We start from the raw sequence: 17,000 nt of genomic DNA on the forward strand, positions 1-17,000 counted from the left end.
AAAGATTTTTAAAATATGTATTTATTCATGAGAGTCACACAGAGAGAGGCATAGACAGGGGAGAAGCAGGCTCCTCTCAGGGAGCCTGGTGTGGAACTCAATCCCAGGACCGGGATCACTCCCTAGCCAAAGGCAGACGTTCAACCTTTGAGCCACCCAGGCATCCTAATGAATAAGATAATTTTAATATAGAACTGGCCATATTATTTTTAAAAGGTTTATTTTAGAGAGGGTGAGTGCACGAGTTGGGGGAAGGACAGAGGGAGAGACTCTTCAAGTGAACTCCCCCCTGAGTGCAGAGAAGGACATAGGATTCAGTCCTAAGACCCATGAGCTCATGACCAGAGTGGAAACCAACAGTCCAACATTCAACCAACTGAGCCAACCAGGGGCCATAGAACTGGAAACAATTTTTATCATGAAAAAACTAAAGGATCCAAGTTTAATATGTCATAAAGAGGTAATAAAAACTAAAATATGGGGAGTTTAGATTTATTTAAGTTCAATTTTAAATAAAATGATTTGATTTGAAAGTAATATATTAGAATATTTTACCCTGGCTCATTCATTATAGAAGAAAGGAAGTTCCAAAGTATAGACTAGTTCGTTGACAAGGCTTAAACTATGATTAATTCTTCATATGCTTACAGTGAATAAATGGACTAAAAAAAATGAATAAACATTCGGTAGATCAGGGGACCCTGGGTGGCTTAGTCAGATTAAGCAGCCGCTTTCAGCTCAGGTCATGATTTTAAGGTCTTGGGATCAAGCCTCACATCAGGCTCCCTGTTCAACAGGGAGTCTGCTGTTCCCTCTGCGTGCTCCCCACCCCACCTATCTCATGCTCTCTCTCTCTCAAATAAATAAAATCTTTAAAAGAAAAAAAAAAAAAAAGATTCAAGGATCTCTGGGTAGCTCAGCGGTTTAGCTCCTGCCTTTGGCTGCAGTAAGTGCAAGTCAGAGCATCCCACTAGGGGGACAATGACAAACTTAACACTCTGGATGATAGATTGAATTTTGGTTTTACAACCAAACGTACCCACTGTAGTTTACTTCTCAGAGCCCTCTAGCTGTTCTATGAATCTTGGAATTGACTCCACATTAAGTGAAACTAGGACTCTGCACCTCATCAGTAATTGTTTTTATTCTATCAAAGAGTATAATTATTAGTCTCAAAAGGAAGAAGTCACTGAACTTGGATTTCCAGAAAAACCCAGTTTTAGAACTCTCTAAAACTTGAACTACTGAATCTTTTTTTATTTTTATTTATTTATTTTTTGAAAGATTTTATTTATTTATTCCTGAGGGACACACACAGAGAGAGAGAGAGAGAGAGAGAAAGGCAGAGGGAGAAGCAGGCTCCACACAGGGAGCCCAATGAGGGACTCAATCCAGGATCACGCCCTGGGCTGAAGGCAGTGCTAAACTGCTGAGCCACCCAGGCTGCCCCCTATGGAGACTTTAGCAGGGTTCAGGGCATGTATACATTGTATGTGCTCTCAGTAACACATTACTCTCTCAGATTTGCACACTTGAAACCAGCTTCTACCATGGAAACGGTGGCAGAAAATACATTCCAAAAACGACGGAGGTGGGGATGAGAATCCTCTTGATTGTCCAGGTCCAGCTCCAAGGTCAAGTGTCAGTCATGTCTTCTCCCGACCTCCTTCAATTATGTGCAAAGAAACAGGCACTAAGACATGTTGTAAATTGTTAAAAATTAGAGACAAAGAAAAAAAAATACCAGAAGCAGCTAGAGGAAAATGTACAAGCTGATGGCAATGCAAAGGACAGTATATTTCTCTTCAAAGGCTCCAGAGGCCAGAAAGAAGTAGCACAATTTTTTTAAAATGCTGAAATAACCTGTCAACCCAGAAACCTATAACCAATGAAAATTGTTTTTAAGAATGAGGGTGAATACATTCGGAAATTAAAAATAAATAAATAAAAAATAAACAAACTGAGAGAACCTTGTGCAAGAAGAACCTGTTATTTTTTTTTTAATTGCTGTACAAAGTTCTTCAGACAGTAGTAAAATTGTATTGAATGACAGAACATAGAAGAAAATTATCACAGATAAAAGGGATATTACATAATAAAAATGTGAATTCACTAGAAAGACATAATAATCTAAAAGATACATTCACGTAAACAGAACACATGGAGGAACCGTGGACTTAGAGGAGACAAACGCTTTGTTCTCACTAAGACTTCCAACGCTCTTCTTGCAGTAACTGATAGAACTACTGGAGAAATAATGAGTAGAGAAGAACTGACAAAGTTATAAACCAGCTCGAAATAACTGACATTTACAGGTATGTCACCCCATAGCGGAAAATATTTCCTTTTCTGGTATACATGGACTGTTCACTGAAATAAACCATATCTTGAGTCAGAAAACAGAGCTAAAAATAAACATAAAATGGTTGTGGAAAATGACAGATCAGTACACATTTTTACTTCCTGCTATTACCTTCTCTTTCTGCTAACTTCCTGCCTCCTATTGAAGGGTTATATTCATTTTATTTTTTTAAGAGTTACAGTATTTAAGATGTAGTTTCTTTCTAGAATACATAGCTGTTTGGACTTAGGTTCTGGGGAAACTGTTCTACTTGCTCATTATCAGATGTCTGTTTTATTTACCACAGCTTTCCACTTCTAATTATCTTACTTGGGTTGATTTTGCTGTTGGCTGAAATCCACTCAAGGGCTTCCTTCATGACTTTCTCCTAAATATCTTTTTTTTTTAAGTTTCATCTTTGTTGTCTGAATAAGTTCCCGACAACTCAATGATAATTTTTGGGTTGAAATTGTTCTGAAAAATTTGTAACCACTGCTCCATTGTCATATGATATTTGCTGTTTATGTGGAAGAGACCATCGTGTATGCTTGTGTATGACTTAACACAAATTTGTGAGCTTACTGTTCGGGAGGAGAGAGGACCAAGATTAGCCTCACTGGGCTAAAATCAGGATGTGAGCAGGGCCACATTTCTTGGTGGGAGTTCCAGGGGAGAATCCATTCTCTGGACTTCTCCAGCTTCTGCAGACTGCCCCCATTCCTTGTGGCCTGTCTGCCTTCCAATTCAGTTATGCCACCCTGGGTCCCTCTCATGCTGCCATCTTGGATTCTCTCTCATGCCTGCCTCTTCCCTCCATTTATAAGGATGGTTTCAATTGTATTGTGCCAACCTGGATAACCCCCCAGGTTATCCTCATCCCTAAATAAACTGATTACCAGCCTCAATTCCATCTGGAATCTTAATTCTCCTTTGCCAGCTAACCAAACATTCACTATTTTCTGGGGATTAGGACATGGGCATCTTTGGAATCCTATTACTCTGCTACTAGAGCTTTTCAATTTATCTCATATATATATATATATATATATATGATATATATATATCATATATATATACACACACACAGTAATATATATATTTCATTATATAATATATATTTTCAGATGTACAACATAGTGATTTAATGGGTCTATATATAATGCCATGCTAATCACAAGTGTAGCTACCATCTGTCACCATACAATACTATTAAAGCATCCTTGACTATATTCTCTATGCCATACCTTTTATTCCCATGACTTATTCAATCACTACCTGGAAGCCTGTAACTTCTACTCTTTTTTACCCATCTTGTCCATGTCCCCACCCTTACCACCTTCCTTGGCAGCCATCAATTTGTTCTCTGTACATATGGGTTTTTTTTATGCTTTTTGTTTATTCGTTTGTTTTTTAGATTCCACGTATTAGTGAAATTATCTATTATTTGCCTTTCTGACTTATTTCACTCTAACATAAACCTTCTAGGTCTCTCCATGTCACAAATAACAAGATGTCATCATTTTTATGGCTGAATCATATTCCATTATATATGAATATATAAATATACATTTATGTATATATGTATTATGTATATATAATATATATACATATATATGCATACCCCACATCTTCTTTATTCATCAACACCTGGGTTGCTTCCATGGCTTGGCTATTGCAAATAATGTTGCAGTAAAAATCAGGATGCATATATCTTCTCAGGCTTTGTTCTTTGGGTAAATACCCAGTAGTGGACTTACTGGATCATATGGTAGTTCTATTTGTAATTTTTTGAGAAAAACTTCATATTGTTTTCCATTAGTGGCTGCACCAGTATACATTCCCTTTAACAGTATATAAGGATTCCTTTTTCTCCATCCTCGCTAATATTATTTTGTGTCCTGTTGATAGTAGTCAATTGACCAGTGTAAGGTGATGTCTCCTTTTGTTTTTAATTTGCACATCTCTGATAAAGAGTTATGTTGAGCATATTTTTATGTGTCCATTGACCATCTGTATGTCTTCTCTGGAAAAATGTCTATCTCCTCTGCCCGTTTTTTTTTTGTTTGTTTTTGGTGTTGAGTTCTGTAAGTTCTTTATATACTTTAGATATTAACCCCTTACTGGATATCTCATTTACAAATATCGTTTCCTACTCAGTAGGTTGCCTTTTCATTTTGATGATAGTTTCCTTTCACTGTGCAAAAGCTTTTTTATTTTGGTGTAGTCCCAGTATTTTATTTTTGCTTTTGTTTCCCTTGCCTGAGGAGACATATCTAGAAAAATGCTGCTGCAGCCATGTTAATTTATTGGCTGTGCTCCCTTTTAGGAGTTTTATGGCTTCAGTTCTCACATTTAGATCTTTAATCCGTTTCGAGGCTATTGTTGTGCATGGTGTAAAAAGTGGTCATTTCATTCTTTTACATGTAGCCATGCAGTTTTTTCCAAGCACCATTTATTGAAAGGAATATCTTTTCCCCATTGTATATTCTTGCCTCTTTTGTCACAGGTTAATTGACTTTATAAGTGAGAGTTTATTTTGGGGATCTCTATTCTGATCCATTTATCTGTACATCTATTTTTGTGCCAGTACTATACTGCTTTGTTTACTATAGCTCTGTACTATATAATGAAATCTGAAGTTGTGATAGTTCCAACTTCTTTCTCAAGAGTGCTTTGGCTATGCAATGTCTTTTGTGGTTTCCTACAAATTTTAGTATTTCCTGTTGTAGTTTGGTGAAAAATGCTATTGGTATTTTGATAAGGAGTGCACTGAATCTGTAGATTGCTTTGGGTAGTATGGATATTTTAATTCTTCCAATCCATGAACATGGGATATCTTTCCATTTGTGTCATCTTCAATTTCTTTCATAGATGTTTTACAGTTTTCAGAAGACATGTCTTTCACCTCTTTGGTTCAGTGTATTCCTAGGTATTTTATTTTATTTTATTTTATTTTATTTTATTTTATTTTATTTTATTTTATTTTGCTACAATTGTGCTTATTTGCTCTCTTATAAGGGATTTCCTTCTCTCTCTCTCTTTTTTTTTTTTTGAGGAATTTGCTTTTTATACCTTTTTTCTCATGAATCGTTTTTATTTTAACCTTTTAATTTAATAGCAAAAAGGCAATATCTAGTATTGGTTAGCTCTTGCCACAGTAATAGTATATAACTACCCACATGGAAACAGTGGCATGCAGTGATAAGCATTGTTCATATGTCTGAGTTTGGGCAGTGGCAGCTCTGCTCCTGGCTGTTGATTGCTGGTAGGTAGGGAGGATTTGCTCTGTGTATCTCCTTTTATGATCCAGCATAATGGGGCCCTGAATATTGGGTCATAGATTTCTCTTTTTTTAACAATTTTATTTATTCATAAGAGACACAGAGAGAGAGAGAGAGAGGCACAGAGACACAGGCAGAGAGAGAAGCAGGCTCCATGCAGGGAGCCTGATGTGAGACTTGACCCCAGGTCTCCAGGATCACACCCTGGGCCAAAGGCAGCACTAAACCACTGAGCCACTGGGGCTGCCCGGGTCATAGATTTCTAAAGCAATAATCACAAGCTTATCAAGGACATGCAAAATCTCTCAAAAATCTCAGTAGGCCCTAGGCTCTAAACAGGCCTACCATATGTCTACACATATTCCCAAAGTCATTACTTGCCCAAACATCAATGGGGCAGGAAATGATTCTCCAATAATAGGTATCAGGGAATGATTTGCTGAATAATCCGATCTATATATCTCAATATTGATTTTTCTACATAAAATTTTCTTGTTCTGTGGTGTGCCTTTTTTAATATACAGATTTAATCTTTTATTTAATTAGTATTTTCATTTATGTAACTATCATCTTGTCTTCAATTTCTTAAACTTCAACCACTCTCTGCCTTCAGTATTTAAAGCTGAAAAATTTGTCTATGCCAGTATTTTGATTGTTATCTGAATTTATTCAGTCGCTGTAAAGTCAGAACTTATTTTAAACATGTATACAAATGAGCTTTATCAATTTGTTAATATTGCCTAAATTTCTCCTTTTACCTTATTCATTTCCTTATTCACTTAATACATATATTTTAAGTGCTTATTATGTTATCAGGCACCCATATGGATAAAATAGTTACAGAATTATGTCATGTACATTTTAATTTTGAAATTAATCAAAGAACAAAAGCATTTAATTGATGATAGCCTGAAGGCTTTAAGAGAAAAGTAACTTTAGACTATAACTTCAAATAATCATTTGTTGATTCTTGTCTTTCTTTCCCTCCCTCTTTCCTCTGTATATATACACATATATATTCTCTACTTATATATGTGTATATATATATATGCACACACACATACATACTCATATATGTATTATCTCTCTATTTTTTTTCTTTTTGATGAGGATAAGTTCTACTCTCTCAGCAAATTTCAATTAAACAATACAGTGTTATCAACTATAGTTGCCATGTTGTATTTCAGGTCCTATATAGATTTGCCTAATTCTGGACATCACACATATATCAAATTATAAATATTTGCTCCTTTGTAACTTTTTGTTTTGTTTTGCTTTGTTTTGTTTTTATTTAACATAATGTTATCACAGATCATCCATGGTAGCATGTAACGGTTTTATAACCACATAATAATCAATTGTTTGGATATACTGTATTTTATTTATATATCAGTTTTTGGACTTTTCTACTTTCTGGCTCTTGAGAATGATGCAATAAATATTCTTGTGCAAGTTTTGTATAGACATATATTTCATTTCTCTTGAACATACACCCTACAGTCATATGGTAATTCTGTATTTAACTATTTGAGAAATTGGCAGACCATCATTCAAAGTGGCTACACAATTTTACTCTCTCACCTGCAATATATGAGATACCCATTTCTCCACATCTTTGCCAATATGTATTATCCTATTATTTATTCTAACCATCCTAGTAGGTGTGAAGTTAGATGTTTAAGTTTTAGGGCTCTTCAGGGAAATTAGAATTACTACAGGGAACTGATCCATAACAAGAAAAAATTATAACCTGGTTCTAATTCTGAAAATGAGGACACTCTACATCACATTTGTCCAGAAATCTGAACTTAGTCTCAGAAGTCTCTCCTTGAAGTCTAGTCATCATATTTAATTCAAAATTATCCATTGTAAGAAGAAAGTTTATTTTTTTTTACTGCTTGATTAAATATAAAGCATGATTTAATAGTATATGTCTGTTATTCGCGGCTTCACAACATTGTGAACATTTTAGTAACTCTCCGTATTTTATGTCCTGATTTTCCAGTACAAAAGGCAGATAACCTGAACTGTAAACTTCTCTATGCTTAAGGTGCAGGTGTATGACCTAGATTCCAATCAGTCAGAAACAACTAACCAAGATTTGTGTTTGGAGTCAATCAGTGTGGTAATGAAGACTCAATTCTTCATGAATTGTGGTGACAGAAATGCTCGTAGCCAGATGCAGTGTCACTGGTACTAAATGGTGTGTTTTGGCATAGTTCCTACTTTCTGGCTCTTGCCAACAATTAGTATTTTACTAATCTACCAAGAATGGGTTTTGTTATTTGTATTCCCAATTGATAATGTTTTAAAATATTTTTCCAATTTACTTCGAGTTATATATAAGCCAATAAAAGAATTATATACATATATAAAATAATCCCTTTTATTCCCATTACATTCCCTTTTTATAATTCCAAAATGATAACATTAGACAAATAATAAAAATTGATTTAAGTATAGCAAAAAGTTCATGTCAACACTGTTCCAATGGATATTTTACTATGCAGGCTTTTACTTTTTATCTTTTTAAAATTATGGCTTTATATCAAATAAAAATTACATATATTACAAATCTGTTTACATATTTTTATTTGCATTCACTTCTATTTTCTTCAGATTTTGAGGGAGCATTTTTGTTACAATTTTGTACAAATTATTTGCTTTGTTTGCATTCTTTTCTTTGATGCCTGCATTAAAAACAAGATCTCTGGCCACAAAACCTGTTCATACAGAAATGCACCTCCAACACTATGCCAGGAAGGCTTTATCTCGCCTGTGTGAAAAAATATTCTCAGGAAACTTCCTGTGCAAACTACTCTCATAAATTATGGACTACATTGGAAGTTACAGAATGAGATAAAGTCATCTCAAATGTTGGTTCTGCTGTTAGCAGAGAAAACCAGAAAGAATAAAATAACATTTTATGTTTCTGCAATTTAATAATTAAAATAATATTAAAACTCTCTGAGAAAAACAGACAAATGTCTATCTTACTATATTTCTTTCACTTCTTTCTGTAGTTTCCCTCATTCTGTTTTTGGCTTTTTCAGTCTTCACTATACATGCATAATAAGGAATTGTAGGTATGGTTTAACTAATAGTATCATACTGAAAAATACTGAAAAAATAACTTCTTCTACAAAAATAAAATGGTAATATCTGTATTTCTTTGTCTACTTTGTGAAATTTGAGGTTTCCTAATCCAGTACCATGTGGCAAGATATGGGGATTTTTTTATGAATTTATTTTTTACTGGTGTTCAATTTGCTAACATATAGAATAACACCCAGTGCTCATCCCGTCAAGTGCCCACCTCAGTGCCCGTCACCCAGTCACCCCCACCCCCACCCACCTCCCTTTCTACCACCCCTAGTTTGTTCCCAGAGTTAGAAGTCTCTCATGTTCTGTCTCCCTTTCTGATATTTCCCACTCATTTTTTCTCCTTTCCCCTTTATTCCCTTTCACTATTTTTTATATTCCCCAAATGAATGAGACCATATAATGTTTGTCTTTCTCCGATTGACTTATTTCACTCAGCATAATACCCTCCAGTTTCATCTACGTCAAAGCAAATGGTGGGTATTTGTTGTTTCTGATGGCTGAGGAATATTCCATTGTATACATAAACCACATCTTTTTTATCCATTCATCTTTCGATGGGCACTGAGGCTTCTTCCACAGTTTGGCTATTGTGGACATTGCAGCTATAAACATCGGGGTGCAGGTGTCCCGGCATTTCACTGCATCTGTAAGAGATGGGGATTTTAAGAGGAAACAGATATCCCTAATTTTCAGAAAATTAAATCACACTATTGTTTTTTGTTGTTGCCTGGAACATCAAAAAACACAGAAACTAGGCTTTTCGGGGCTAGATCATCACGGCAATGGTTTGTGAGGTACTCCCACTCCAATACTAGCAGAATTTCAGGGTTCTGAAAGCATTTGAGAGGCTTGGAAAACCAAACAGCCAACAAAGCCTCTAAACATCAACAGAGGGGATCCCCGGGGGGCTCAGCAGTTTAGTGCCTGCCTTTGGCCCAGGGCATGACGCTGGAGACCCAGGATCGAGTCCCGCATCGGGCTCCCTGCATGGAGCCTGCCTTTTCTTTCTGCCTGTGTCTCTGCCTCTCTCTCTCTCTCTGTGTGTGTCTCTCATGAATAAATAAATAAGATCTTTAAAAAAAATTAAAATAGAGGGACAGTCGTGGGTCGGCTCTGGTGAGGGTGCCCCTGCGGGACCGGCTGGGAAGATGCCAGTGGGTGATGGTGGAAAGTGCCTTCAGCAGTTTCAAGAAGCTGCTGGATCAGTGCAAGAACCAGGAGCTCGAGGCTCCTGGAGGAATGCCCCCCCCCGCCCCCCCTTGTATGGTCAGCTCTTAGCTTTCTATCTGCTCCACAATGACATAAATAATATATCTTTGGAAGAGGATACCACCTGCTATAAAAGTCTGCAAATTCTGAACTTGGGGGAATTTGGTCAGTAGGACAGAGAATCTGGCCGAGAGATTTCCCTGGGATCTATATGACCATCAATGCACACCAGTGGTTGGAGACGGTCCAACAATCATGGAAGCACTTAGAGATGCAACAAGAAGAAGAGCCTTTGCCCTGGTCTCTCAAGCCTGCACCTCCATAATTGCTGATGACTTGGTGGCCTTTGTTGGGCTCCCTGTGGAGGAGGCTGTGAAAGGTATATTGGAACAAGGATGGCAAGCCGACTCTACCACAGGAATGGTTATGCCCAAAAAGCTAGTTGCAGGGGCCCTGGATGTGTCCTTTAACAGGTTTATTCCCTTATCAGAGCCCGCCCCAGTGCCCCCAATCCCCAATGAGCAGCAGTTAGCCAGACTGACTGAGTATGTGGCTTTCCTTAAAAACTGATGTATCATTCTGAGTCCAAGATCCACCTTCAGAATCCTGTATACTGACAGATATAGAAATGTAAATTTATTGGATGGATGAAGCACCTCAGCATTCCTTACTGAGTATGTGATAAAATACATATATAAAGTATATTATTATATATTTTGTCCTTAAACATTATGCTGAATAGTTATTGAAACAATTCTCATTTTGTAATATTTTACAATTTGGATGGAGCCCGTCAGTATTATGCAGTTTGTATTTCCTAGTGACTGACATAAAACAGCTCTCCTGCTTCATGTAGGTCAGTGGTTGTCAGCTGTTTGCCCCTGCCCCAGCGTACAGCATACCCCATAGGCACTGATGGTTGATAGTTGCAGTGATTCCTTTGGGGTCTGAGGAGGACTGTCCAGAGACAGTCTCTGAGCTGCCAGGGATTCTGATGCACCCCCTTCAGAGAATATGCTCTCCTTTCTCCTCACCTCCTGAATATCACTCTTAATGATATGCTGAAGTGTAGCTGAGGAACAGAAGACCACTTCCTCAGTAAACCAGTTTGTTAACTTCGATTTTTTCCTGATAGTGTGAGTATATCCATTGCTGGCAGTGGAGGGCTGGCCATGAAAATACAACTATTTAAGACCTTCAGGAGAAATGTTAGATGTAATAACTCCTTTCAGAAGAAGGGAATATTAGGGTGGAACACATTATATTGGCAAAGAAGCTATTAAGATAAGTGATCCACTTTGTACAACTGTCTTGCAGCCTACTGGTTGCTTATTTTTATCCTTTGGTTCAAGTTCTGCCTTTTGGAGAAATACCGAACAATCTTGCAGTTTTTGTGTGATGCCCTCTGAATATTTGGAGGTGTTTATTGTATCTTCAGGTTAAAAGCCCCCCTGATTCATTTATTCTGCATTTGTTCAATAAATATTTAATTGAAAAAAAATAAACATCGACAGAATATATAGAAGGCTTCTCAGGAAATTAAAAAAATATATGACATTTTCATATATTAAATTTTGGGGAGCATTTGTCAGGACCACTTTCTATGCTTGTCTAGTGCCAAGGTGTTTATCCTTGTACATATCAGATATTCTTTATCTGATAAGGGGGATATTATTCTAAATGTCTGCTGATAAATTAGCATATTCAAATCATCTAATAGGCATCTACTCAGATCACTGTAAAGTACTGTTCAGGAACTATACAGTCATTCAGGAAATAGTACAGCCATGTGGCCATGGTTCCTTTATTGCTTTCTTAGTAACAGCTGTACATTATCTGCTATTCTAGGCCCTTTCCTTCATCCTCTGTTTATATTGTTCAGCTTCGGATCTTGCCACTGCCTGTACTCTATTTCTGTGTGTCTTATGCAAAACTCTTCAAGACAGGACTGATTGGTTTGGTTAGAATAACTCATATACCAGTATTATTATTAAGCTCCAGATTCACCTATGGTTGGATGGCTTTGGGCCAGATATCCTTTCCATGCCCACTCAGCTGTTGTAAGAATGACTGAGCCTTGTACTCAGCTTTTCAAGGGAAAAACCCTCTGAAGTTTTAATAAACTTACTATTTACTATTTATTTAGTAAACTTACTATGTACTATTATTTTATACCATACTAACATTGCACTATTTAATGAATTCCTCTTGTATTATTTTAATACTATACCATTAGTTTAGGGTATCTGCATATACTCATTACGTTCTGATAGAGTTTAATGACACATGTGCTATTTCATTCTCACTAAAAATCATCTTGGGATAAATGTATAAATGTGAAAAGGATTTAATAGTAAAATCTGAAGGTTATACATTTAGTAAGTAGAACATATGGGATTACAACTGATCCATATCTGACACAAACATTAATATTCTAGAATGAGCAGATACTTAGCCAAGTCTTTTATACAATACCAATAATATACACATGGTTCCAGTATATCCAGCTTCATTGAAGGTCAGAAATGGATACAAGTCAAGAAAATGAGAAGACAAGCCACAGGGTGGGAGAAAATATTTGGAAAGGATGTATCTGACAAAGGACAATTATCCAAAATTACAAAGAATATTTTAAAATGAACAGTAAAAAAATGAATAAACCAATTGATAAGTAAGCAAAAGACCTGAATAGACATGTCACTAAAGAAGCTATATAGATGAGAAACAAGCTTTTGAAAAGATCCTCATCATCCTATGCAATTAGAGAACTGTAAATTAAAATAACCATGAAATAATGCTACTAATCATGAGGAAATAGCAAATCAAAACCATAATGAGATCACCTCACACCTGTTAGGACGGTTATTAAAAGACAAAGATAACAAGTGTTGGTAGAGATAAGAGAACTCTGATGGTGAGGATGTAAAATGGTGTAGCCGCTATGGAAGATAGTATGAGACTTCCTCAAAAGATTAAAAACAGAACTACCATATGAACCAGGAATCTCATTTCGGGGTAAATATCCTAAAGAATTAAAATCAGGATATCAAAGAGATTTATGCACTCTCAGGTTCATTGCACCATTATCCATAGTATCCAACAATCTAAAGGCTGTTTAACAACTGTATTGCTAAAGAATCTTTGATATACACATATAATCTGAATATTACTCAAAAAAGAAAATCCTGCCATATGCAGAAACCTGTATTAACCTAGAGGACATTATACTATGTGAAATTAGCCAATCAGAGAAGGGAAGGTACTACATGATTCTACTTACACGAGGTACCTAAAGTTGCCAAAGTCATAGATAGTAGAATGGTGGTTTTCAGGGTCTAGGAGAGGGGAGTTGGAGAGTTGCTGTTGTGTTCAGTATGAAGTTTTACTTATACAAGATGAGTAAGTTCTAGAGATAGGCTTTACAACATTGTGTCTATAGTTAACAGTATTCTATTGTACACTCAATACGTTTTTAAAAAGGTAGATCTCGTGGTAAGTGTTCCTAATAGGATAAAAGTAAGATAAATTTAAAAATCAAAAAAAGGATAAAGTAGTTGAGATGTATGAAAGAATATAATGAACAATTATTGAATAAGTTATGCTTTTTTTTCTCCATCTCAGGAATTTTATTTTAGTGGGTTTCTTTTTAATTAAAACCACTCAATAAGATCTCTCAAGTTTTCAAAGCCAAATAGGTATCTCAGAAATTAGATTTAAGGCATCCCTAAAGAACAATTGATTTAATGCTGATTTAAAAACCATCCTACAGAATATGCCATTTGGTCTAAATTTTATTAGAGAAACTCTAGGTTCATGTAAGTTTTACCATCTGAAGCTATCAGAAATAATCTATTTTATGAAGACATTGGATATTATAATTCAATTTATTTGGATGCCTAATTTACACTTTTCATTGTTAATATAATCTTAGGTTAATCTTAAACATCTATGAATGTAAAGTAGCCTAAGGCCAGTAAACTTATTATAGAAAATAGAGTTTGATTAATTATGTTTTCTGTAACACAGTAAATATAAAACAAACTAGATCACAGTTAAATTTTTATAATCTGGTAAAACCAGGGCAAAATCATATTATCAAATTTAGGTGATTTACTTAATTTGAAATATCATATAGAATTTCTTCCTTTTCATATTTGTAAAATCATATTAACACTTTAAAAACATGAAAAAGCTTCATTCCTTGCAATTTTATAACCAACTAAATAAGGATAAATCTCCTTTTAAAATTGCTGTCTAAATAGCAAAATTTTCCTTAGAAAGCTAAACATTATTCTAAAAATACCTAAGTATTCAGTCTTTGTAAGCCGATTAACATTAGAGCATCTGAAGATTTTTAAAACTTTATAATCTGATATTTTAATTTACTTCCATTTTGTTTTATAGCTTACTGTGTTGACTAGATATTCCTAGAATATGCACATCATGACAAATTTTATAAGCAACTGAAAAGGCTAACCATAATTCTAATCAAAATGGATTCCAGTGAGGGACGAGGGCATAACTGTTGCTAGGTTAGCAGTACCATGCTTCACATAGAACAGACACAGAAAGGTGGTCTTTTACAGATGAAAAACACAAAGAAATCCTGAAAAAGGCTGCAATAGCTTCTCTTCTCCCCCCAAATCACAAGTAGACAAATAATCAAAGCTGAAACTTTAGGGGCACCTGGGTGGCTCAGTCAGTTAAGCATATGCCTTCAGTTCAGGTCCTGATCTCAGACCCTGGGATGGAGCCCCACAAGGAGCCCCCTACTCAGCCCCTGCTGAGTCTGCTTCTTCCTCTCCCTCTGCCCCTCCTCCTACTCATGCTTTCTCTCCCTCTCTCTCTCTCTCTCTCTCTCAGATAAATACATAAAATAAAATTAAAAAAACACACACACTGAAATTTTATTGGAAAAAAAAATTTTAAGACCCTTGGAGAATTAAAACAAATTTTCACAGGAGACTGTAATTTTCTCTATGACTCACTCATGGTGTGGGGCACCAAAAAACTAACCTGAGCAAAAAAGCTCCATGAAAGCTAATGTTTTAATGTTCCTTTGGCAAGTAGCGCGGTGTTTGTGAGTGAAGCTCCTGAAGAAATCTCAGTGGAACCCTCATACTGTTAAAGTGTAAAAACACTACTGAAGGTAAGAACAAAATGAAACAAAGAACAACAAAATACATACAAACAAACCTCAGTCTGTTAATTTGCAAGAGAAGGAAACCCTTGAGAAGTGATTGAAGGGTTTCCTAAGGGTTTCCTAATAATGAGGAATTTTTAAGCAAAGAGAAGGGCGGGGTTCATTTTAGTTAAGCTAATTAAGGGTTAAAAGCAAAACTTCCCTATAAGCCTGTACTGAGTTTATTAAAATAAGTCCCAGTGCTGCTTGTTTAGGAAATAGTCTTTATTTCAGTCCAGGAAGGGTCTGGTGTATTGTGGTGTAGTGTAGTCTCTCAGAGTTTGTGGGTTTTTTACCTTCTTCATTTGTTAGAGTCACTTGTAAGAAATCACTACATTTAGTTTTAATGTTGCCTAGGCAAGTGTCACATTAACTATAAAATGTTCTTTCTAAAACAGATCAGAGAAACTACAAATAGTGAGCTACATTGCTGCAATAAAAGCTTTTTTTTTTTTTTTTTTTTTCAACTTGCAACTTTTAAAGGACTTTCAATTTTGGTCAGAGAAATAAAAAAGTTATGGGCTTAATTTTTAGCAGCGTAGAAAGTAAATAGGAAACCATGTGCTCAGGTTTAAAGTTTACAGTAACATAGATATCACCTAGTCCAAAAGCTTTATTTGATGTAGAAACCTTGCATCACAAGAAATGTGTCACTTGCTCAACATTAGACCCTGTGCTAATTGGAGAAGTATGACTGGTGTCCATGTTGAGAAAAAAAATAACAAACAGGTTACTGTTTTTCTATTGTACCATCCAGCTCACTGTGTGTAATATTCTAAGACATTCAAATGTTTAAAAGTAATAGAATATTGAATTTTCAAAACAAAAGTTTAGACTAAATATGGAGTAGTTTGACCAACTATGCTATGGGTATATTTATAAAAGAAAATGAAAAAAAAAAATCTAACTTTCCATTAAAGAAAAACATCCTTTGTGCATTTGCTTTTCTTCCTTCATTTCCTTAAGTAAAACTAGGACCCCAAGACTTTTTAAGACCTATTGTCTTAACAGTGCTCAGTCTGTCATAATTAACATTCCCGAATGCTCTCCTTGGCTTGCAGTAAAGTCATTGCAAAGACTATTTTATCCTTCAGTGATAGGTATCTACCGCAGCCCAAGCACTGTTAAAAATTCAATCTGACCTTTTCTGGAACTGTTTGAGTAGATAAATAGGAAAATGTAACTGTATATTGGGAACTGTAGACATCCTTAGGCTTTCCACTGAGTTAATGAGAGATTAAGTTTGTGGGAGCATTGATTTCATCCAATTTTCAAACTGAGTTACTGCAAACCTACATTAAAAATTTAAAATATAATGTCAACATTACAAAAGGACACAATCACTCTGTACATAAGCCTCCCTTAGTAGCTTTTGAAAATTAAAATGCTGAAAATGAAAACATGGATGCTTAGAAATAAGGACCCCTATTAAAAGGAGGATACAGGGTAAAATATGTTGCTAACCTTTTCAAATTAAAGTATTTATTTTAGGTGACAACATAATTATCTAATGTTCTTAGTTAAATTTATAAAATGAGGAATACCTAAGAAATAATTCGACTACTAAAATTTCACTTAAGAGATGAACATTCTTGGGCTGATATAACATGTAAACTTATGGTAAAACAATTTTCTTAACTTAGGGACTCCTCAGAGTAAATGCCAAGATAGAAATTAATTCACCTTTTAGAACCTTGAAAATTTATGCATACTTTTTTCCTCCAGTGACAATTTAAAGAGGCTTTAAGATCTTGTCAAATAATATGTTCTAGATTTGTTTTAGGATGATCATCCAATTTGGAAAGGGCTTTCCATTTAAAAACAAAAATAATTTTAAATATTGTCAATCAATGTTTCCTTCAGGGTTTAATGATTATGAGGT

The 17,000-nt window shown here is 35.4% G+C and overlaps 1 long non-coding RNA gene and 1 pseudogene across 1 annotated transcript in view; one reads left to right on the forward strand and one right to left on the reverse strand.

Moving 5' to 3' along the window:
* Window positions 1-9,010: 9,010 nt before the first annotated feature.
* LOC144292707 (uncharacterized) overlaps window positions 9,011-17,000 on the reverse strand; it is a 472,395-nt gene continuing 464,405 nt past the window's right edge. Inside the window, exon 6 of the long non-coding RNA XR_013360051.1 lies at window positions 9,011-9,371. This is a non-coding gene — a long non-coding RNA (uncharacterized LOC144292707). The remainder of the gene's footprint in view (window positions 9,372-17,000) is intronic.
* LOC144290110 (COP9 signalosome complex subunit 8 pseudogene) lies at window positions 9,889-10,904 on the forward strand (annotated as a pseudogene).

This window comes from Canis aureus, chromosome 2 (genome assembly GCF_053574225.1).
Source record: "Canis aureus isolate CA01 chromosome 2, VMU_Caureus_v.1.0, whole genome shotgun sequence".
Lineage (NCBI taxonomy): Eukaryota > Metazoa > Chordata > Mammalia > Carnivora > Canidae > Canis > Canis aureus.